Raw genomic sequence first — 23,848 nt, forward strand, 5'->3', positions numbered from 1 at the left:
GACCTCTGAAGGCACTGTACTCAAGGGGTGCGCACACATGACTAATGCCGTCTCCCTCACACCCAACAAAACAATACAAGTATTATATAAAAAGGAAAGAGAAAATAGTCCAGGGATGCTGTAGTAACTCTGGAGACTGGGGCTCCAGCTGAGATGCTCCACTGTGTGCCTCAAGTTTTTGGCTCAATCTCCAGCACTGTATGAACTAAACTTGGTGGCACATGTCTCTAATCCTGGCTCTTATGAATGTATCCTGTCATATGAATGCCATTCCCATTTTATAGAGAATATTCAAGTCTGAGATTATTAGCTATAATTTTTTTCGGCTTTGGACGCACTCAGATTTCTAACTTGAGATGTTTTTAGTCTTATCGTCATTGTAAGCGTTTGAGATTTTATGTTCATTGCCTGGGAAATGCTTACATCAAATGTCAGCATAAAAGTTATTCAGCCCAAGCTGACCGACCCAACCCCCATTCTATTGTGGAATCAGGCTGGCTAACAGTTGGTGACTGAAACATGGGCCACAGATATATACTGTTTATGAAAGTAATGAAAAGTTGGCTTAGCCACTGAGATATGCAGGCAGGAGACAGAGTGGGACTCTATACTGATAGGCAGATATTTTCTCTCTGCATGGTCTCTAGGATGTTTTTCCACATCCTGTCTTCTTCCTAGTGTCTGATAGTGGTGTGGCGTACACTCTGGAGAACACAGGGTCTCTGATGCCATCAGAGTCAGACAGTGGCAGTCCCTCTACTGCAAGCTTAGACAGAATTAGGTCATAGGATTCCAAGAGTGTTGGGTCCTTTGGAAGACAACTTCTGTTTTTCTTTCTTTCTTACTTTCTTTTCTTTTTTTTCTGTCCTGATAAATGCCAAACTTTGTCAAAGTGTTAATGACCAGACAACGAATCAGACTCTGTCTTCTGAGTCATTTCTTTGCTTCTAGTCTGGATATTTGATTTAAAATTTTGAAAACGTGTGTGTGTGTGTGTGTGTGTGTGTGTGTGTGTGTGTGTGTTTTGTAACCCAGGCTCTGTATTCTGAGTCATTTCTTTGCTTCTGGTCTAGATATTTGGTTTAAATTTTTGAAAATGTGTGTGTGTGTGTGTGTGTGTGTGTGTGTGTGTGTGTGTCTGTAAATCAGACTCTGTCTTCTGAGTCATTTCTTAGCTTCTGGTGTAGATACTTGGTTTAAATTTTTGAAAATGTGTGTGTGTGTGTGTGTGTGTGTGTATGTGTGTGTCTGTGTCTCCCTGTATGTCTGTGTGTCTATGTGTCTGACTATGTACATGCACATTTAGAAGTCAAAGAATAACTATTGGGAGTTAGTTCTTTCCTTCTACTGTGGGATCTAGAAGTTGGGGTTTGAACTCAGGTTGCCAGCCTTGTGTGGAAAGTACTCTCCCATTGAGCCATGCTGCTGGCCCAGAGTTGGACGTTTGACCACGTTGAAGGGAGACGGACTTTGAAGTCTTTTGTGAATAACTGGAAGTTTCCAAAAAAGTTTTTGAAACATAAAAAGAGCACAAGCAAGGTCAAATCCAAATGTTTTTTCCTTACTCATAACAAAACAAAAACCTACCGGCCCTCAATAGCTATGTGCCCTAGTGTGAATGAATATTTTTTAAAAAGTACTATTGTTGAAAATAATTTCGAATTATTTTAATTCACAATTAAATCAGTGAGTCTCATAACCATTAGTTATCATAGACATTGGTCAATTTGTTTGTGAGAGATATCAATGTGTTACCTTTGCCCAAGTTAAACTTGACATTTTGTTGAAGAGTGAGTGACAGGCTATCTGGTTATCCTTACAGGTGGATGTAACCATTATTTGAGTAACAAGGTACCCTAACACTTAGAAGTCTAAGCTTAAACCTGTCAATCTTCTTATGATCTCTCTTATCTGGAATCCACCGGAATCTGATGATGGCTTCCCTGGTCCTGTGTGACAAGGCTCCATTACAAGGCTGAATGAAGTCAGGGTCTTGGGTCTCTAGTCCCATCTGAGGCCTCAACTACAGACAGATCCACTTCTGAGCTCACGCATGTGGCTGTTGGCAGGATGCAGTTCGGTAACTGTTTTGGTATGTGAGTCTTGCTGTCTCACTGACTTGCTGCCTGGAGACACCCTTGATTCCTGTCCTGTGTGTCTCAACAGTTTAGACTGCTTCATGGAAAAGGAACTCTGAAAAGGCAGTTAAGGGAACTTGGTAACAAAATGAAAGGTACGGCTAAATGGCTCAACAGGTAAAGGGGCTTGCTGCCAAGCCTGAGGTTCTGAGTTCGATTTCCATCTCACATGATGGAAAGAGAACCAACTCTTATAAGTTGTCCTCCAACCTCCACATACATACATATACACCAACAGCTATACAAATAAATGCTGAAAAGTTATGGTTATGTAAACTGATTTTGGAAGTAGCAGCATTGCCAACTGTGTATGTGTTGTTTTATTTAGAAAAAATGTCATCCTCTGCAGCTCACACGTCAAGTGCATTCTCCCAGGAGAATGGGTACCAGGAGATCCTAGGAGCCAAACCAAAAGCTGCCTCCCATGTGGTGCTCAAGGGAGCATCAAAGAAGAGCAAAGGAACTGTGATTCCCTAAGCTCAGGGAATGGTAAATAAATCTCTTCTTTGCTGGCCCTTTGGCATAGGCTTGTAGTCTCAACTGTTTATGAGTTGAGACAGAAGGATAAGGAGTTCAAGGCCAGCCTTGACAACTTACTAAAACTGTCTCAATTTTTTGAAAAAGGAAAGCAGAGTAGGGAATATCAGACAAGGATAGAATGCTTGCCCAGCATGCCTGATGTCACAGATTCAGTCCCTAGTACTGAAAATTAAAGTGACCTTCTCCTTAAGAGGAATTATTTTCTGACTATCCTTAAAATCGTTATGGAAGAGCTTGACAGTCACTCTGAGATTTGTGGGAAATCTCAGATTTGGAGTCTTGGTAGTTAACCACTTCAGGTGTAGTATCCTTAATTGTGATAACAGATGGGGGACTTCACAGTGTCCCCAACCTCATGTTAATGTTTTTTGTCTTAGGAAGTCCTTGGGGGCCTAAAAGTCAATTCATAATTTATGTACTCACTCACTTATGTATCTCTTCATGCTGAATAGTGAAGCTCAAAAGTGATTTGTCTTTGATGGGCTGGATAATAAAACAGCATCAGGAGTGAGAGATAACTCCTCTCTCCTTGGAGACCAGGAGTGGGTACTACTATGTGCAGATTTAGGCAGAATGCTTAAATCCTTCTTCACACATCTCTTCTTGTATAACCTCAGGGATAAAGAGCTTGCTTTCATATGTTATTAATGCTAGGACAATGGGCAAGAGAACACTAATGTTTTGTGACACATGAAATCAAAGGAAATTTAAATTTTAGTTCCTATCAAGTGATATAGGAACACAGCCACATTTATCTGCTTGTGTCCTATCCACTATTGTACGAATAGTGACCATTTGTAAGTGGATACCTAATTCCTGGCTATCTGGGGGGAGGGTTACTTCCAGAGCTCATTAGATAATAAAGATGTAGCCCACAAGAATAGCATTAGTCTACTTATAAGAAACCCTCAATAGTTGACTTTTCCCTTCTGTAATGTGAGGATGTAGAGAGAAGTTAACAAATGGGAGAAAGCAGGTCATTATCAGAAATATCTGCTGACTCCTTGTTCTAGACCATTCAGTCAGCAGAACTATAAGAAAGTGCTTTATGGTGTTTATATTACCATCAAGTCTCTGACGTTCTTTCTAAGCAGCTCAGATAGATCAAGCCACTGTGGCTACTTCTCCTACACTGAACAGCTGCCATAGAGACCATATGTCTCACAAACCTTGAACTGTTTACCATTTGGCCCACCCATCAGACACCTGCATTGGGAGTGCAAAGAGGCTTTGTAGAGTCATCTTGAAGATACTTAGAAGTTTTATCAAAGCAGGAGGATAGAAGAAAGAATGGTGTGTTTCAAAGGCCAGGACCTGTTCATCTTCTCTGTTGAGGCAGGGTCTGTTGTTGACCCAGAACTCATCACATAGGCAAGGCTTGCTGGCCAGTTAGAGCTGCCTGTCCCCACATTTGCAGCATTTCGATTCCAAGTGTGCACCACCATGCCTGGCTTTTTGGGATCCAGCTCAGGTCTTCCTGCTTGTATAGCAGGCATTCTACTGACTGGGCTATCTCTCTAGTCACTCCCCTCAACAAGTTTCAACAGGTTAGGGGTCATCACTGCTGGCAGTCACAGTGATTATGGAGAGCCACAAAGGTGTAGTAGAGAATAAGACACTTGCGACATCAGTGGTGGTGTCAGTTTGGTGGAAACGGGAAATGTATTTCTTTGTCTCATAGGTGAAAAGGTAACTTTAACAGATGTCCTAGACCCTCAGAGAGATGATCCAGAATTGGGATGGATCTGAGATCTGGGGCTGACTCGATACAGCATCCGAAGATGTTGGCCTGAGCCAAGTACAAAGGTCAAACCTTTGCTTTCAAGTTATTGCCTCATCAAAAAAAAAAAAAAAAAAAAAAAAAACAACTGACACAAAGAGAAGTTTCTTTGATGAGGGAATACAACTACAAGAAATATTATTAAAAATAAAATCAGCTGATGGGGAAGCATGTACTCTGTCAGCCCAGCTTGCTGGCTGGGTAACACTTCACTATGTTAAAATGAGAGGGCCTGGCCAGGTTATATGAATCAATCTTTGATCAACATCACATCCTGAACTTCAATCCAAATGCAAACAACCTGGACTCACTCTGCCCCTACCCCTGGAAGCATCTGGCCAAGCAGCCAGCATCCATGTTAAGACCCAACTCCTTCCTGGTGGACTGAGCCTTCACGCTGGATTATTCAGAGGGCGCACAGAAGAACAGCATGGGAATCTCTGGAACTCACTGGGAAAGATGGCTCTGGGCGTGAAGCATGCGTGGAGGTGGGGCAGAGAGGTAATGGTTTTCACCGATTCCTTTTATATTTTATTTAGATTGAGTTCTTCTCAGCAGGGTGATTTCTTAATTAGAGCGGCCCAGCCAGGCAGTCCTTTAGCTCAGACCCCTTCCACAGCCTTCTAAGGTTTCATAAAGGACCTTGCCCTGCCTTATTTCCTGAGTTATAATATTTGAATAGTATGCAGTGGATTTCAATGGGAGGAAAAGACATGTAATTTAATCATCTTTATTAGATTTTGCCTGTAGATTGAGAGAAGAGGAGGAAGGAGAAGGGTCCTCCCTAAGTATTTTTTTTCTCTTTCTGTACCTTTCTTCCAGTAGTCAAAAAAAGGGAACAAACCACTTTCTCCTTTCTCCCTCTCCTCTTCTTCCTATTCCCCCTTCTTTTAAAATAAAGATACTATCTGGAAACATTAAGCTAGAAACAGAAGTACACAAGGGGCAGGATGTTTCAAGGTCTGTGTCAATTGTCCCATAACAAGGGCAGGACACTGTTCACTGCATTTATTTTGGGGTGGTAGTGGGGAGACTGAGTTAAGAATAATTATGTTATCTTTAAACCGGAGACAGGGAAGAATTTTCTAAGGTTAGGAAGGATTCTTTGCCAGAACACTCCATATATAGGCTGGTTTTGGTCCTCTTATGCTTTTGGTCTCTGAAAACACTTGCTCTAAATCTTATTCACATATCAAATATCTTCATTAACTTTATATAAGCAGAAAAAGTATTTTCATAGCAATTACAATGAGTTTGATTAAAAAGTTGCCTCTGGTCCTGTAGATAGCTTACTCATTTTAAAGTTAAGAAGATGAGATTCTAAGAAAGGCCAACATTTAGCCCTGGGACAATTCCTTGCAATATAACTGCAGAGGGTTATAATGTCCTAGTCAGTTTTATCAGAACAGTTGTCCCCCCCCCCCAAAAAAATAGTAAGTCTCCTGTTCATTCATAGACATTCACCCTTGGCAGAACTACTGTACAGTTTTACCTACAGCCCAGTGGTGTCGGGGATATGGAGGTCAACCTTATGAAGGAAAAAGTGGGGCCAAGAGCAAGGCACCACAGTCTCCTGCGATTCCTTGAAGAGTCCTGATCTGCTGTACAAAGCATTAGATCTAAGATGGCTTCCGGAACACGGGAGAGACAGGAGGAGGAACTGAAGCCAGTGTGGTGGCTGCTTCTCTCATCTTCACAAGGTGTTGATACTCCCCTTCCTTCCCTTCCGAGTTACCTTATAAACTCAGGGCTTTCATTGGGGCACAGTGACATTGTGGCGAGATATGATTGGTTGAGGATTTAGGGGCTTACGATTGGCTTGAACAGGGTATATGCTCCACAATAAACTCAGATCTGCACCTTGATGCTGATCTTTGGAGGAGTCTGATTTCCTGGTACTCATCATGTGACTTTGTCACCTCTCACCACCCCCTCTTCCAGTCCTGTTCCTACACAGCTGGTCTGTATTCTAGATTCTTCTTCAGTAGCTAAAATAAAATACCCTTACAAAAAGCAACTTGGGGGGGTGGGGTGGGGGGAGTCAAATGGTTTACTTAGCTTATAATTCCAGGTTGCAGTCTATCACTGTGGAGAATTCAAAGCAAGGACTCGAAGCCACTGATCACATCCAGTAAAGAGAAAGAGTGGTTGCATGTGCCTGGACCCAGCTTGGTTCCTATACTCTAATACAGTCCAGCACATCATAGCAGGAACAGTGGCACCCACTACCAGACTGACTCTTCCCACATCAGTGAAGATAAGACAGTCCCTGACAGACATGCCCACAGGGTAGCCTGCTTTAGACAGTCCCTCACTGAGTGTCTCAGTGATTCATGGTTAGGTTGATAATTAAAACTAACCATAACAGTCTGGGAATACTCTCTTTGGTTTAATAAAACTCAAATGGCAAATTCAAAGACAAATTGTTTTGTAAATCCTAGGCAAACATGCCCCATCATTTTTATAACACTCCATCTTGCTTGCCACGCCTAAGCTACCTATTAAAGACTTCACTGATAAAGTATCTGGGTCTTGTTCTGGACTCCATCTGCTTCACCAGATTTTCCCAGGATCTGAGGCAGATTGGGTTAGTGTTGTTTCAGTTGGGAGTGGTAAGGGAATGTGTCTTAGTGAGGGTTTTACCACTGTGAACAGACACCATGACCAAGGCAACTCTTATAAGAACAACATTTAATTGGGGCTGGCTTACAGGTTCAGAGATTCAGTCCATTATCTTCAAGGTGGGAGCATGGAAGCACGTATGCAAGCATGGTTCAGGAGAGGAGCTGAGAGCTCTACATCTTCATCTGAAGGTTGCTAGGAGAAAACTGACTCCCATGTGGTTAGGAGGAGGGACTCATTGCCCACCCCCACAGTGACACACTTCCTCCAGAAAGGCTACACCTATTCCAACAAGGCCACACCTACGAATAGTGCCACTCCCTGGGCCAAGCATATTCAAACCATCACAGAATGGGATTTAATCAAAGATTGATTTAATTGGTCAACACATCAGTCTTGGCATATTTGTACATTTGATGTACTAACCTAAACATACACATAATATTTGAACACAGAATTAATTTGTCCTTTCTGTATTTAGATAAAAATCCAAAAGGAAACTTTACTACCAGGGAGAAAGTGCTTTTTTTCTTTTTAACCTTTTCAGTTTGATTCACACCTTATTTTTTAAAAAGGCAGATATGGGGTTACAGTATTCGTCTCTAACCCCAGCACAGGTATGTGAACACAGGCTGACCCCAGGGTCTTGCTGGTTTGCCTGTCTAACCTACTTGGCAAGTCTCAGGGCAGTGAGAGACACTGTTTCAAAAACAGTGGATGATGCCCAAGGAGGAACAGCCAAGGATGTCCCCCAGCCTCCACAGACATATGCTTCCACACAAGTACACACAAAATCACACAGAGACAAAAACAACTCAAAAGGGTTTAAATGCAAAATAAGACACAATGGGATGTGTGGGTAAAAACTCAGGTGTCACTAACCTGTCTCAACAGAGATGCTATAGATGTGGTTGGTATGGATGGATCAGGAGCATGTCCCTGGTTTAGCCCTATGAATACACTGAGAAACCCTTGTAGCTTCTCAAAGGTGATCAACTCAAATTGTCTTCACCTGCTTATTCTGCACGTGCTTGATGTGCCCACTAAGGACTTGCTATGCTAAAAAGAAAGCTTCAGGAGTCAGGGTGAATTTTCTCTCTTCTTTTTACTTGAAGCTATGATGCACCCATGGCCAGGCATTATGCAAGGTCTGGCTTAGATTAGCCCCTGGCTAAGAGACTGAGCTAATTTAGTGCCTGCAAGTATGTCTGTCCCTGATGGTATTCTGATTTTTGTAGGACATGCTCTTTTACTTGTTTGTCTCAGACACAATCCATGGCTATGTTGAGGCCATCTATATTTTCTTGCCTTGAGGCCTCTTATGACGCAAATTGGTGAGCTGACTGGCTGGGATTAGGGGTGTGATCTATGACCTTGAAATAACAGGGAGTTGATTGACACCGAGGAGGTCTATCTTAGGAAAATCATAAGGACACACATGCATGACCCCCTGTGAGGACCAATGTGGGTCCATTATGAGAATCAGAAAAACAAACAAACAAGCAAACAAACAAACTTTTTAAAAAAGAGTACTGCTTTTCTTGGGGTACTGCCCAGCCTTGGGGTGCAGAGAAGCAGTGTTCATGCCTTCTGAAAACCAAGAGGTATCAGACTGGGATTTCACTTTGCAGAGGCTGGTCAGCTGCCTGTTAAAACAAACCACTGTGTAGTTACAAACAGGAGTGAGTTGGAGCTGGAGAGATGGCTATGTTGGTAAAGGGTTTGCTATGTAAGGATGATGTTTCCAGTTTGATACCCAGCCTGCCTGCTCTCTCTCTCTCTCTCTCTCTCTCTCTCTCTCTCTCTTGCTCTCTCTCTCTCTCTCTTTCTTTTTGTATTTGTACTTGAATGTAGCAGCACAGACAACTTGGAAGCCCAGCCCTGGTGAGGTGTGTATTGAGAGTGTTGGAATTTGGGGTTCTTACACACACACACACAGAGAGAGAGAGAGAGAGAGAGAGAGAGAGAGAGAGAGACCATAACCATAAGAATGCACTTTCAATCCCAGCTGTAAGGATATAGGGCTGCTTCACACTGTCTGCAGCAGCTGAGTATGATTTTCCTTGTGCTTTAGCAGAGGCGTGGTTTTGCCAGCTGCAGACAGTCTCTTCGGTTGTGTGACCTTTGGAATTCTGGGAACTTTTTAGAGGCTATATAAATAAATGTTAGAGTCCTGAGAGGAGGTTAGTTGATAGTCATTGGGGGGGGGGGGGTTAGTAGTCCTGGTGTCAAAAGAAGAAATTCAGAGATATATTCTCTCTCTCTCTCTCTCTCTCTCTCTCTCTCTCTCTCTCTCTCTCTCTCTCTCCCCTATGTAGTGGTAGGTGGTAGGTGTGAAAAGGTGTGAAACTAGGAGGATAAAGGGTGGGAGAAAGTCCTTCCTGAGGACACACCTGGATGTTGTCTATTGGCAGAAAGAGGCATATGGCGTGGCTGCTTTGAAGCCACTGTGTGCTTTTAGATTCACAAATGATAGGCGCTAGGCAGCTGCTGTGTTTGTGTATTTGGGGAGCTAGGGGTCTAGGGAGGGAGGGAGGGCTGGCTGCCCATCATTAGTGCGTACCAATACAGAAGCCACAGGAGGCTGGAGGTGCAGAGGTTGAAACAGGAAGAGGAGGAAGTGAATGGTGGGCTGATGCCCAGGAGGGCTCCTGGAGGGTAACCAATCCCATCAGTGTGGGTAGATGGAAGTCTCCCCTGTGACTGGATAACTCCGGGGCAGCCCTGCAAAAGGAATGGAGGCAAGGGGATTTCCGGAAGTCTCCAGCTCTCTCTCCTGCCTGCTTCCCCCCATCTTCCAGCTGCTGCTTGCAAAAAAAAAAAGTCAAAAGAAGGATGTATCAAAACCCCAAGAAGAAAGAAACCCGCCGCCAGCCTCCCCCATGACCCTTAATTCCTATTTTGCCTGGGCTGTTTTTCTTTAACATAGCTGACAGAAATGCAGGTCCCATATCAAAGGACACAGGAATAACAGGCAGGTCCCTGGCTGGTGGGGGAGGGGCTTAAGTCCCCACAGATGTCAATCAAACACCCCTAAGATTCCCTACCTCCTTTCCTTGGCCCATCTGAGGAAATTCAGAATACAAAAGCCAGGAAGCCCTTAGTACTCAGTGGCTGCTCTTTATTACATGATTTATTATAGATATTAACTATACGTCTTTGATCTGACTATCTCCTGAACTGTAAAGTGTTCCTGCTGGCTAATGTGTTAGTATATATCCTCAGTAGGAGCTGGAGAGATGGCTCAGTGGTTAAGAACATTAGTTGTTCTTTCAGTGAATCTGAGTTTGGTTCTCAGCACCCCTGGCCACTCACAACCCTCTGTAACTGCAGAGAGTCTGATGCTGTCTTTGGTCTCCACGGGTAACCACCCAAATGAGACATACCTTCATGCAAATGCATATGCATACATTCATACAGGCACATATACATGCACGTGCTTTCAAATATATATATTTTATGCTTCTTTATGGTGATTGCAGCAGACAAGCTCCTGAGCCTGCCCATACAACAGCCACGAAAGACCAAGCAGGTGGTGACAAGACCAAGATAGGGGTTGGGGTTGGGGTTGGGGTTGGGGTTGTGGGTGGAAATTGAGGAGAAACTCATGAGGGGAGAATGATGATGGTGGGTGTTGCTTGCACTTGACCTTTGAAGAGAGCTTCTGTAGCATGCTGCCTTGATGGACAGTGTGTATTTTGGAGAACTGGGTCATCATAAAAGTGGAGTGGGTCAAAGGTCTAGCTTGGACTTTAAGATGCTTTAAATATATATATTTAAGTATATATATATATTATATACTTATATATTTATATATATATATATATATACTTGTATATAAAAAGATAAGCTTTATTATATTTTTAATAGATTATTATCTTACTATTCCTAATAAAGTTAAGGTCTTTAGAAAGATAGGCTTTACCTCTTATAGTTAGTACAGGAAGGGCTGAGTTATCAGGAAGAACCAGCATTGTTGTTTTGTGTATCTAGAAATGTAATGCTTTGGCTTTTTTTCAACTTGCTTTCCCAGAACATGGCTATGGAGAGTTGGGTCTTTGCTAGCATTGGGTATAGAGGTGTGTGTGTGTAGGGGGACATGCAAAGAGAAAGCATCCCAATTTGTTGGGCGGAAAGCATGGGTCTCGGATTTGCATAGAACCGAGGCCACTGGTAGCCATGTTGGCTGTATGTTTTGCTCTAGTTTGTACTTGTTGCAGAATTAGGAAAGGCAAATATCTTTATCTTCCATTTCCAGGTGCAGGAAGAGGAGACTGGTGAGGGAAAATGGTTCCCTCCTGATTGTTGAGGGGGAAAAGGAATCTGCTCACATCACAGATATGTATCTCTTATTACAGCATACATGTGAGTATGTATGTGTGTGTCTGTGTGCATGTGTAAGTGGTATGTGCATGTATGTGTATGCATGTGTTTGTGTGTGCATGTGCATGTGCATGTGTGTTTGAGTTTATGTATGCATGTGCATGCATGGTTGTGCGTGGTAGGGCCATTCTGGAAGTCAAAGGATAACTTCATGGGTAGAGTCAGTTCTCTCTGTCCATCTTTATGTGGATTCCACAAACCCAACTCAGGCTGCCAGATTTATGCAGAAAGTTTCTTTACTCACTGAGCCATCTTGCTGGCCTCTCTATTCCCTCACGCTCTTGATGTTCACCTTAGAAACATCTGAGAGAACTGGATTGGAACTGAGCATTTACGATGTCTGCCCTGTATCCTGCCTTGGTTGACAACATTTTCTTCAATTTTCAGAGTTCCCTGAGAGGACCTAAGTTGGTCCCCAAACATCTCAGCACCTTCCTGTATCTCTGAGTTGTTCCAGTCTACTAGTTCCCTCTAAGCTATTCCTCTGAAGATGCCCAGGAGCTCACAAGAGCCAAGAGCCCCCAGAAGGATTAAACCCAAAGCAGACCAGAGCAAAGTCACCTTTACTTTATATTATTCCCTGGGATCTCCATGTTGAATAGCTTCTCTTTTTGTTTTCCAAATCCTAGTTGTTTTTATGTGGAGGAAGCAGAACCTGGGGCCAGGAGACCGTTGGGGGTGAACGTAATTTGCAAAATTCCTGTCTCAGTCTTTAATTTTTCATTCATCGTTGCAAATTTACTGCTAAAAACAACCTCTCGTATGTATTAACCCATGACTGTCTCATTGAGTCATTCAGCCATGTATCCATGACATGATTTAAGTAGAATTAGAGAGAACACTATCCTTACAAAGTACCTTGTTCTCAAGTTCGTCTGCCCCCACTTCTGTAGGTCCTGCCAAGCTTTTCAGAGGGCTTGTCTTAGAGAAAGTGTGGGCAAATCTCAATCTTTCCTTCACAGGGGTCACCCAAGACCATTGGAAAGCACAGGTATTTACATTATGATTCATAACAGTAGCAAAATTATAGTTATGAAGTAGCAACAAAAATAATTTTATGATTGGGGGTCACCCCAACATGAGCAACTGTATTAAAGTGTTGCAGCATTAGGAAGGTTGAGAACCACTCCCATAAGTGGTTTCTGTCTGAGGATTTCATCACAGTAACAGACAAGAAACTAATATCCCAGCTTAAGTGGTGGTAGTCTTACGGCTCACAGGGATCTATCGTGTGTTATAGCAGATCTGGAACTGGCCTGAAGATGAACAGACATGTCTAATGGTGGTTTTTCAGGGCTTGGACACGTGACACATTCAATAAGTTCTGTATGTTCACAGTCATAATGTCCATGACCCTGTCCCAGTAGCCAGATGATCTGACAGGACTGGAAACCCACGGGCTCTTGTTCATCTGCTCAGTGTTTCCATTGTGTTGTTTCTGTGGCTTGGAACTTGAATGGCTCCCAAAGCTCCACAGGCTGAAGCTTGGTTGCCAGGCTGTACTGTGATAGGGAGGTCATGTGATGTTCAGGAGGCGGGGTCCAGTAGGAGCAAGTTAGGTCATTGGGGCATGCCCTTGAAGAAGCTCTTTGGATCCTGGTCTTCTTCCTCGTTTTTTTTTTTTTTTTTGCTTCCTGGTTTCTACAAGGTAAGCATCTCTGCTCCACCACTCACTTTCCACAGTGATGATGGACTTTGTCACAGGTCCCCAAGCAATGGAGTCAACTGTAAATCAGGTGTGGTGGTGCATACCTGTGATCTCAGTACTTGCAAGATGAATGGAGGGGAACCAGAAGTTCAAGGTCAGCCTTGGCCTTAATAGACTGTGCCTCCAAATCACCATCACCACCACTGCCACCACCACCACCACCGCCACCACCATCACCATCACCACCGCTGCTATCACCACTGCCAGCAATAGCAACACCTAATAGAGTCAATTGAAGATGAATCCAAATCTCTGCAAGTGTCAGCCAAAACAAATCTCTTCTTTTTTAAATTTAATTTTTAATAGGTATTTTATTACAGAGATGAAAATATGATTGGCATGGTTTCTTACTGGCCTCACTTTGTTGGTATCATCAGTACTGAAGAGTAGCCTAAAATTAGGAAAGAAGAGGTTGGAGTGACCCGGCCTGCTGCCATCATGGTCAGTGCTTATACCCATGGGCATCTTATTCAGAGTTAGCATTCAAGACAAAACAGAACTACTCTCCTGGTTCTCAAGTCTTGACCTTGTGTCATTTATCATCAGATGCCATGGTTTTCCTAGTTGCACTTATTTTCAGGGGACGAATTGTGCCTTATTCTGTTCTCTGAGGCTCCCTTCAAACACCAGTATCTTCTGTGGTTGTTCATGTAATTTCATCCGAAAAAGAAAAAGCAGCCACAGTGAGTAGAACTTGACACAGCCACACACTGCCAAACATCGCCACACACCGCCACACACCACTACAGCGCCAGTATGGCTATGGCTACTGTTGAGACCCAGTCACAATGACCAGTCATGTGACATCCCCTAGCCCAACTGGTCACCGGCTGGGATTTTTACTCATTGTTTGATAAACATCCATACGTACACATTTTTTTTTAAAGCATAGAGCAGCTTTTTCATTAATTTTTAAATCCTGGTGTTCATGTCAAAGGGAATTTAATTCCTTAGGCTCTGAATCATTTATAGTTAAATCATCTGAATGTGATTCTCTAAGAAGTAATTAGTGTTTAAGAAACCTTAAGACAGAAACACACACATACACTTATGCATGTGTGTGCATGCATGCTTCTAAATGTCTTGAAAACATTAAGAAACTGAAGAAGCCATGGTCTTCTGAGTGTAAACAGGAGTCAACAAGCCCCTGTGGCAGGGAGGGAAGACACGAAGGTGGACACAGGGAGATGAAGGCGCCAAGAAACACTTACCTCAGTCCCTACAGACATGAACATAGCCAGCACTTCCTGGTCCTTACTGTGTTGGCAATGCCTACCCCATAGTCAAGGGAGCCGCTGATGGCTGAAACTTTTCCATCCTGAAGGTGCGATGAGTTTGACAGAGAACATTCAAAAGCCTTCAGCAGAGAAGAACCACATCGGCAAGACCACCCCTCCCTTCTCCTACCACCTCTCCTTTTCCTCTTTAAAGAAAGTGGCCATAATGTGACCTTTCATTTGTGATTTTATGTCCGTCTCAACTGAACATGCAAAGAAAGTGGGAAAATGCGAAGTTGCCATGGACGTTTGGCTCCTTGACCACAGTTCTAAAATCTGTTCTCTCCCCCAAAGCAAAATGACTTCAGAGGTTCTGATAGGAAGAATGCAGGACAGAGAGGCCAGCCGTCTAGAGTTGGGGCCTTTATGAAAAAGAGTTATTTTCAAGTATGGTGTGTTTAGCTTCTCACGTGGTAAAAAAAGAATTCCGCTGCATCTCACCATGCTTTTAGCTTCTGCAAGCAAATGTTCTCACTGGACAGCTTCTTTCACTAAGGGGCCTGCGAAGGGCTGACTGTGTAGGTAAGCCTCTTTTCTGTGGCTTTCCTCTGTGTGTGTGTGTCTGCATGCACGTGGGCACATGTGTGTGAGGGTGAGTGTGCATGTGGAGGCGTGAGCCTGGTGTCAGGAGTCATCCTCAATAACTCTGATTCATTGAGGCAAACCCTGTCAATCCAACTGATAAGCAACCCAGCTGAATTGCTGGCCTTGCTGGCTGGCTTGCTCTGTGGATCTCATCTCTTCCTTCTAAGGGTGGAATGGACAGGTGGGTGTCACAATCTTTAGCATCAACGAGGTCTCTGGGAAACCCGGCTCTGGTTCTCAACTTTTGTGGCAAGCACCACTGTACCACCTCCTCAGGCCCTGCCTTTGAGTTTTAGATTATATATGAATAACGAGCTTTTCAGAGTGTAGCTATACAGGGGTGGGAGACTGTGACTTCCACTCTCAGAAAGCAACTGTCCCCATCTCCGATGTGGCTTCATGCTACTTGAAGTTATTAGAGGATAAGGTTGTGCAGGTTTTGAATTGCCATTTTTTAAATCAAAGTCCCCATAAGAAGATCAACAAAGGCTAATACATTCTGGCACTTATGAAATGTGCACTACCCGCTGGCATTATGCTTCTGACATTTCATTGGCACAGTCTTCCATGTCATTGCTGAGGAAACTATGGCTTATTTTAAAACCCCATGATGGAGATATCGATCAGAGAAACCAACTGCTTCAGTGCCAGGCTGTGATGGAATATTGGCCAGAGTTTCTTGTCTTCATGTTTGTATTGACTGACAACCCAGGATCAGAGCTGGGCTTTCAACTGAGAAGCCGGACTATCCTAGAGCAGAAATTCTTTTATTTTGCTTAATACTTTCATTTATCATTTGAGAATCTCATACACTAAATTTTGATTATATGCTTTCACCTCTCTCCCCCAAACTCCCAGATCCTACTCTACTGCCCTACCTACCCAACTTCATACTCTTTCTCTCTGAAGAAAAGGAAAAACAAAAACCCAAAGCAGAACAAAACAATTCTTCAAAAATTCAAAACCACAGAGTCTGTTATTTGTTGTCTGTTAGCTTGCCAAAACTCTTTAATGTCCTCTAAAAACATTTATTTATCGTTTTCATTTATTTGTTGCATGTGTAGGGAGGGAGGATACAATGCGTGTGTATATGTTAGGTGTATGTGTTAGTGTGTGTAAATTTTTGTGGAGACCTGATTTTGACATGGAGTCTTTTTTTAGCTGCTTGGCCACCTTACCTTTCAAGACAGAGTCTCTCAGAGAGCCCAGAACTCTGGTTGCCCAGTGAATTCCAAGGATCCTGCTGCCTCTGCCTTGGCAGTGGTACTGGTACAGGTGTGCACTGACACACATTGGTTTTCTATGTGGGTGTAAGAGCTATGATGTCAGGTCTTCATGCTTGCACGGCAGGTACTTCCCACACTGAGCCATATCTCTGACTTTGCATAGCTATTTTTAAGGCTCATAGAATAATTTGCATACAGCTAGGGGGTCTGTCTCTCCTCATCCATGTTTATGGATATTGGAATTTGTTCATGATGCCCTTGTTCGATGAATGCTAACTGAGAGCTGGGTAACCCTGGAAACAGAAGGTAAGAGGGATGGAGCACTGCATGTCACTTTCAACTCGGGCTTGATGTGAGAAACTCCATGTGGGAAGCTCCTCCCTCAAATCCAGATGCTTTTGGTCATCCCTATAAACTTTTGGTTTTGCCATAAAATGTCAGATGAGTTCAATTCATGCTGTAACTTGAAATCCTGCTAATTTATATGTAAATGATGCAGGAACTCCCCTAACTCTATTTTTGGTTCCCTATTTGTGGTTTTTAAGTGCCAGAAAGGTGGGGGAGTCCATTCAAATTCTCAATTTTTTTACATTTACTCTCTTACTATGCTGAGTTACATTGATTTTTGAAAATTATTAATTTTTATGATATATTTTAATCATTTTCCCCCATCTCCCAACTCATTTTTAACAGTTCCAGGTGTACATACAAAGGTCTGTCCCAGCTCGTGGCAGTATTGAAAGTCCCACCCTCCCATGGCTCCCCTCTGTATAGACTGTAAAATACAAGCAGAAAACACTAATTAATTGATCATTAGCAGGAAGGTGAAAGACCATACTTAGATTTACATGTTGCCTTCTTGTACAAAGAACTGCGTCAGCATCCACTAATTAATCCATCAGCAAAGAATGCTGCCAGCATCTCTCCATCACTAGCCAGTCTCCGAAAGAAGCAAGAGGACTGGGAATGGGCGCCAGATGGCTTCTGATGCATCTCTGTCATTGAGTTCTCATTCGCCAGGTAAAGTGGCCAGACTTGAATCCAATTTCCAACCCCTGACTTTTACTTACAAGTAAATTCTGATTCTCTGAGAAAGAACAAAGCTATTTAATAGACAAGGTGATAGAAGTAAAAACAAATGAATTTTATTCTCAGCCTTTTTTTTTTTTTTTTAAGTACTTTATTTCCCATAAATAGTGAATTTCAGCACTTTTGTCTTATGGTACAAAGTCCTGTGTTTCTTCTTGTTACGACTGTTTACTGATGCATTTCTGTTTCTACAAGCTATGAGTGTGTGTGTGTGTGTGTGTGTGTGTGTGTGTGTGTGTGTGTGTGTGTCAGGGCCAGAGGATTAACGATTCCTTTTAGGCTGTAGCTTTCTGGATGATAAGGGCTTGAGACAGCAGAGGTTCTAAGTGTATACCAAATTATTGAGAATCAGAATGTTGTCAAGATTTTAGAGAGGCAAGTGTTTGTAACCAGAAGAGTCATTCATTCATTCATTCATTCTTCCGATTTGGGAAATTCCTTTTGTACCGATGGGTATAAAGGACAGATACATGATTAAATTCATAGGGACATTCTAAAAACACAAAACAAAAGATGCACTATAAAAATGAGGGCAATCTGGGGCTGGAGAGATGGCTCAGCAGATAAGAGCAGGTACTGTTTGAAGAAAGAGAGTTTCGTCCTCAGCACACGTAACAGGTGAGTTACAACTGCCTCTGATTCCAGCTCTAGGCTGTCTAGTACTTTCTTCTGGCATCCTCAGGCTCCTGAACTCATGTGTATATACCACCCCTACCCTCACTACACACACACACACACACACACACACACACACACAAAACAAATCTTTATAAAAAGGACGTTCAGCTTCTCAATCCAAACGGTTGTTTCTTGTCCTTCCTCTGAATTACAGCCAGTCTCCCTAGCCACAAAAGATAGACAAACAGGAAATTAGCTCAATTTAGATTTCTACTTTTGGAGTGGTTTCAATTGTGTTTGTTGTGTTCAATGGCAAATACTCCACAATTCTGCAAAACTACCTTGTCCAAGGAAATCATTTGTGGGGGATCTTTTCTTCCCATTCACTTCACTGTAAATCTATAACTCAGCTCCGACTCCTATAAACTTCCCTGCCACCCTCTACTCAATCACAGAAAACGAAAGCCACAGTATGCTTTTAAATTAGAACGTGATAAGTTCATTTTCTCACCGTGAGTGGGCAGAGTCCATTGTCTTCTGGGAGGAAAGCTAGGAAACACAGACCATACTCAGCTGGTTAGAGATAAACAGAAAACACACACACACAGAGAGAGAGAGAGAGAGAGAGAGAGAGAGAGAGAGAGAGAGAGAGAGAGAGAGAGAAATGAAAGAAAAAAAAAGAAATAAGGGATCCAGTGAGCCAGTGGAATCAAGCCTAGACATTGGCTGAAGCCAGAGTGGAAAATCACAGCCTGAGAAGCCAATGATACAAAGAGTGTGGCTCTCTCCAAGAGCCCTATCCTTTGATTATAGTTTGATTATAGCCAAAACCGCTTTAGAATCTCATCCATCCCTAGGATTCTGAAAGCAAGGCTGGAATCTTCAACACAGTGTGGCTTTTATCCACTGCTTATGCGATTTCTTTTTCTCAAAAACCTTTTATCTTCTCACACCTAGGGATTTATCTGCTTGTTGGTGTCCATTTTGCAGGCATGTCCGTCTACAGACAAAATGGAATCACAGTCTACTAAGGTCCAGCTGCCTCTCTTTCTCCATCACAGCAAGTTTCCCTTGGGATTTTAGAGTGTCCCTAAGCATCATGTAAGTTTACAATGTTCTTGCAGCCATATTAGTGTCCCATTTGGAAAGATACTTAGGCTCTTGACTAAATAAATTCGTTAAAGGACAATTATTGGGGACACTGGGAAGTGCTTTTCCATGCATGAGTCTTTCTTTTCTTCTAAGGCCTCTGCTTAATGAGTTGGTGACTCCTCTGGTTCACACAGCAATACATATATGATTCATTCTATGAATCTATTTTGTAAGCTGGGATGACTGGTGATATGTGTAGCCTCAAAATACCTTGGGAAGTGTATAGGAGCTTAGAAAATGCCCTTTGAGAGTCCTGGTAACTTTGAGATTCTCATTCATAGAAAGTCACTTGCTAGCTCTAAAATCTCTTATTACAAGAAAAGCAAGATTCAGCTAGAGAGTATTATACCGCACAGCCTCTGGGGCAGAAGTGCTTCAGATTTTGAAGTTTATCAGTTACTTTTTAAAAAAAATTGTGTATTCATCGCCAGCTGAATTCCAATGCACCCAAAGTGTCAGTGTTTAGAGCTTCTTAAGAATTTGTGTTTTCAGATTAGAGATATTCAACCTAGAACAAAAGTCTTGAAGAAATCAAGTCTTGATTATTTAAGAGTTGATAGTGCTGACAGCATCCCTCCCTCCCAAAAGGTAGACTAGAAAAATGAAAGTGGAGGGGTGAACATATCAGAATGTATCCCAAATCCCATGGAGGAGTAGCAACTATAAAACAAAGGGGAGACCCCCTAAAACACCAGAATTGGAGTTAACACCCACAATAAAAACAGTCCAGGCAGCAAAGGAAGGGTCAGATAGCCCATTAGTTGACATACTGTCATTTCTCTCCCTATAAGAAAAGCCTCCAGGTTATGCTGTTGTCTATGGCTTAAAAGCCCACATTTAACAACCAGCTGTGAGACCTTTTCTCCTCAGACTTACTTAAAATCTTTCATCTATTAAAAAAAGACCTATCTAGACCAACTTTGTGGAGGGTGAACAGCTGTCTGGGCATGCCCACGACTCTCTTAGTTCTAGCATTTGATAGCCCAAGAGTATAGGTAACCCCCGAGTCCTGAACATGCCAGTAAAGTAAGTTGGTTATTTTTTTCTTTCTGGTTAAAGAAACAAATGAGTGAGTACATTCAAGTCGTATAAGACCATGCCTGGCACACAAGAAGTCTCTACTTAGGAAGGGGCGGTGGTGTGGGCACAGGTCTCAGCCTCTAACCTTGCTTTGTTCCTCCACACAGTTTGGATGTGTCTTTGTAAAACAAGCAGGAAATAGGACCTTCCTCGGTCACTTGTCAACCTGGGAGACACCCTTCCTGGTGGCCTTGAGGAGTCTAGAGGCAACATGTCATGTACCTTCCTAAGGACAGAGGGATGATTTCCCAGTGTCCTTGTGACTGTCTATGAGCAGATCCACTTAAGCCAAAGACTTTCTAGAGAGATCAGAGGTGGGATGTGGGGTGCAGATGGGATGGGCCTGGAGTGAGCACACACCAGGGCTTGTTACAGTCCTGTCTCTCATGCTGGGAGCCTCTGGACTCGTTTAGTGCCTTATTCTTTCTACAGATATTTTCAGTTCCAAATCATCAACTCCCCATCTGCAGCCCCCATAAACCTCTGTCTCTCAGGGGATCAGTCTGTGCTTTAACACCATTAGGCATCTTGTTACCTCATGAACCCCAATAGTGGCAAGTGTTTTGTTTTTTTCCCATTTGCTGGATGAGGGCATAAAGACATAGGGTGGAGAGATTTGCTTGGGCTTTGAGTAGGATTTTGGCAGGAGTTAGGATTCCAACGGAGGTGAGTTGATGCTTTTGGTCTGATTTTTTCACAGGTAAAGTAGGCAAAGAACAGTCCTCCTAGACTATAGGCTACGAAGCTCATGAGGTGGCAATGTCTTGGTCCATGAAAGAGGTTGTGTGCTTCCAACTGGAAGTGAATGTCCCCTGAGGACGCTTTTACTGTCATTGCTTGCTCACCTTGCCTTGTTGTCTCAAGCTACAAATGCTTTGAGAGATAAAATGGCCAAGTAAAAAGGTCCTCTTCTTTGATCAAGAGAATAAAGCCCTGTTTCCTTGGGGACACAATCTAGAGCAAACCATTGTCCCCAGTTTCTCAGGTCACGTTATGGCTCCGTCATTTCTTCTTTCTGACGAGATGTCTTGAGTCTCTGTGCTGTGTAAAGGTGGAGCCCGTGGCTGTGAAGATAAGAAGCTGATGATAATGGTTATCGTAGGATTGAATCATCATCGTACATGCTTGAACTGCAAATTAATTAGCATTCAGGCCTGTCTTTCTTTCTTTCTTTCTTTCTTTCTTTCTTTCTTTCTTTCTTTCTTTCTTTCTTTCTTTCTTTCTTTTTTTCTCCAAAAGCTCAACACACAAAAATAAAAGGAACATTTGTGTTTAAGCCAGGGTTTGCTTTGGATTGGAAACCTCACGGACGCTGTGTGTTGACCTCCAACATTCTCTGTTTCTCTGGACTCTCCTGCTGAGTAATGGAGGCTTTAGACTTGCAATGGTGTCTGTATCAGGGCAGCAAAGTGGCAGAAACTTCACCAGGTGTGGCTAGTTTATGTACAGGTGTGGACAGGACAGTCATTTAAAGCAGAGCCTGACTCCATCTCCTACCTAAACTCAACACCTCCTCGCCCCACCCCTGGCAGCACTTCGTTGCCTGCACAGCCCTCTTTTCCTTGTTAGGCATGCAAACCTTTCACTCACCAGAGGCCCGGAGCAGTTTGGAAGGCTTGGATGTGTCAGTATCAGTAAGCTAATGGAAGCCATGTGTTCCCAGAATGGGAAAAAGCTGGCCTCGAAAGCATCCAGACATGGCTTGCTTAAGTGGGTCTGAAGCAAAGATTCTCTCCTGGCGTTCTATTCTTTTCTTAGGTTGTTAGCCACTCTGAACATTAGCTTGCTGATGTTCTGCCCAGTGACCCCATGCTTAAACATAAAGGACTCATTCAATAAGGGCTGGTGAATTAGCTAGGATCTATTGATAGATATCGAGGTGACAAAGCTTAACAATGTAGGAGAATTGGAACCATGACACCAACCGGATGTTGTTTAGTGCACATCCCAGCTTCCTAAGGGTCTTATGTTGATGGGCTTATTTAATACTGACCCCAAGTTGGGAACTACCATTGCAATTTTCATACCACACCTTGACACCTCTCCAAAGGAGGACTGAAGAATGCATCTGACCGTGTATACCGTGGCACAGGGCTGTCAATCTAGTCTTTATACTTTCTCCATGTGGCACAATGGCCTGGGAAGGGGATTTGTGATATCAAAGAAATGTAGACATTATCTAATATTTCAAAGGATGCATTATAGGGAAAGGACAACAGGTTAATATAAGGTAAAAAGTTTTGCTCAGTACAGCCTGCCTTGCCAAGAGTAGTAAGTAAGGTGTGGAGGTTTAGCTTTCCCAATAGGGTGACAAGATATGAACTTACTATACCCCATAATGACATTGATATAATGGAAGGAGAAAACCTTTGGGAAGAGAGGTCAGCTATTTGATGTACATCTTATTTCCATTATTGTGATAAAATACCTGGGAAAAGCAACTTAGGAGAGAAAGAAGGTGTTTCAGCTCACAATTCTAGGGTCTGTACTAGTTATTTTTTGCTCATGTGATAAAAACACCATGGCCCAAAGGGACTTCTGGAGAGAAGAGTTTATATTGGTTTATGGTTCCAGAAGAAGGGACCGTCCATTGTGGAGGGGGAGGCATAGCAACAAGAGGCTGGAGCAGGAAGCTCGGAGTTCACATCTTCAACCACAAATGAAACAGAGCAGGGGAAGTTGGCAAGTTGGTGTAGGCTATACATTTCCAAAGCCTGCCCCCAGCGACACACTTACTCTAGCAATGCCCTGCCTCTTAAAGGATCCATGACCTCCCTGAGTAGTGACACCAGCAGGGGACCAGATATCCTGTTACCTGAGTCAATGAGGGACATCTTTCATTTAAACCACCAGAGAGTCCAGCATCACGGGAAAATCAAGGCAGCAGGTGCTTGAAGCGGCTTGTCCTATCCATAGGACACAGAGATAATGCAGTCAGCTTGCTTTCTCCACTCCTACAGTCCAGGAACCAAACTTCGGAAATGGTGCCACCCACAGCCTTTCCACACCAAGACCATGAGGGGAGTCAAGGCAGTCCCCCAGTTTTCTGGGTATTTCTTCAGAGCAATGAGAAAAGAGATTCATCGAATATTTCTCTGAAGGAGAAGAGAGGCCAGGACTCACCCCTTAGATTTGGATAGATGGAGGGAATGAAGTTCTTCTCTCTCCTCAAACCTTAATACCCTCACTCCTCCCTCTTTGCTTCCCACCTCAGCTCTACCAAGGTGTGCATTCTCATTGCAGAAGAAGCTGGGTTCCTAGCCTGGCTTCACTGACAGGCTGGGGAGACTTTCTGTGAGAGTCTTCTAGATAGCTCTTCACCGGGACTGTTGAATGCTCTCCCTGTCTCTCCCCTCCATTCCTCCTCCCTCCCTCCTCCTTCCCTCCCTCCCTCCCTCCCTCCCTTCTTCCCTCCCTCCCTTTCATACTCCCTCCCTACTTCTCTGTCTTTCTCTCCTTGTCTTCCTGTCTCTGTCTGTCTCTGTCTGTCTCTGTCTGTCTCTGTCTGTCTCTGTCTCTCTGTCTCTCTGTCTCTCTGTCTCTCTTTCTCTCTCTTTCTGCCTTTCTCATAAACTGACATTAGAAGCATTTCATCCTGGTTTGCCAAAGGATTTCTTCACAGTAGGGGAAAAAAAAAAAAAAAACCCTGT

The 23,848-nt window shown here is 43.1% G+C and overlaps 1 long non-coding RNA gene across 2 annotated transcripts in view; it reads left to right on the plus strand.

Moving 5' to 3' along the window:
• LOC143442621 (uncharacterized) overlaps positions 1–23,848 on the plus strand; it is a 45,289-nt gene that overhangs the window by 20,054 nt on the left and 1,387 nt on the right. Inside the window, exons 2-3 of one of the 2 annotated variants that reach the window (XR_013110938.1) lie at positions 11,339–11,445; positions 18,957–19,067. This is a non-coding gene — a long non-coding RNA (uncharacterized LOC143442621). The remainder of the gene's footprint in view (positions 1–11,338; positions 11,446–18,956; positions 19,068–23,848) is intronic. The other variant, XR_013110937.1, reaches the window with a different exon arrangement.

The sequence above is a fragment of the Arvicanthis niloticus genome, chromosome 6 (assembly GCF_011762505.2).
Source record: "Arvicanthis niloticus isolate mArvNil1 chromosome 6, mArvNil1.pat.X, whole genome shotgun sequence".
Taxonomy (NCBI): domain Eukaryota; kingdom Metazoa; phylum Chordata; class Mammalia; order Rodentia; family Muridae; genus Arvicanthis; species Arvicanthis niloticus.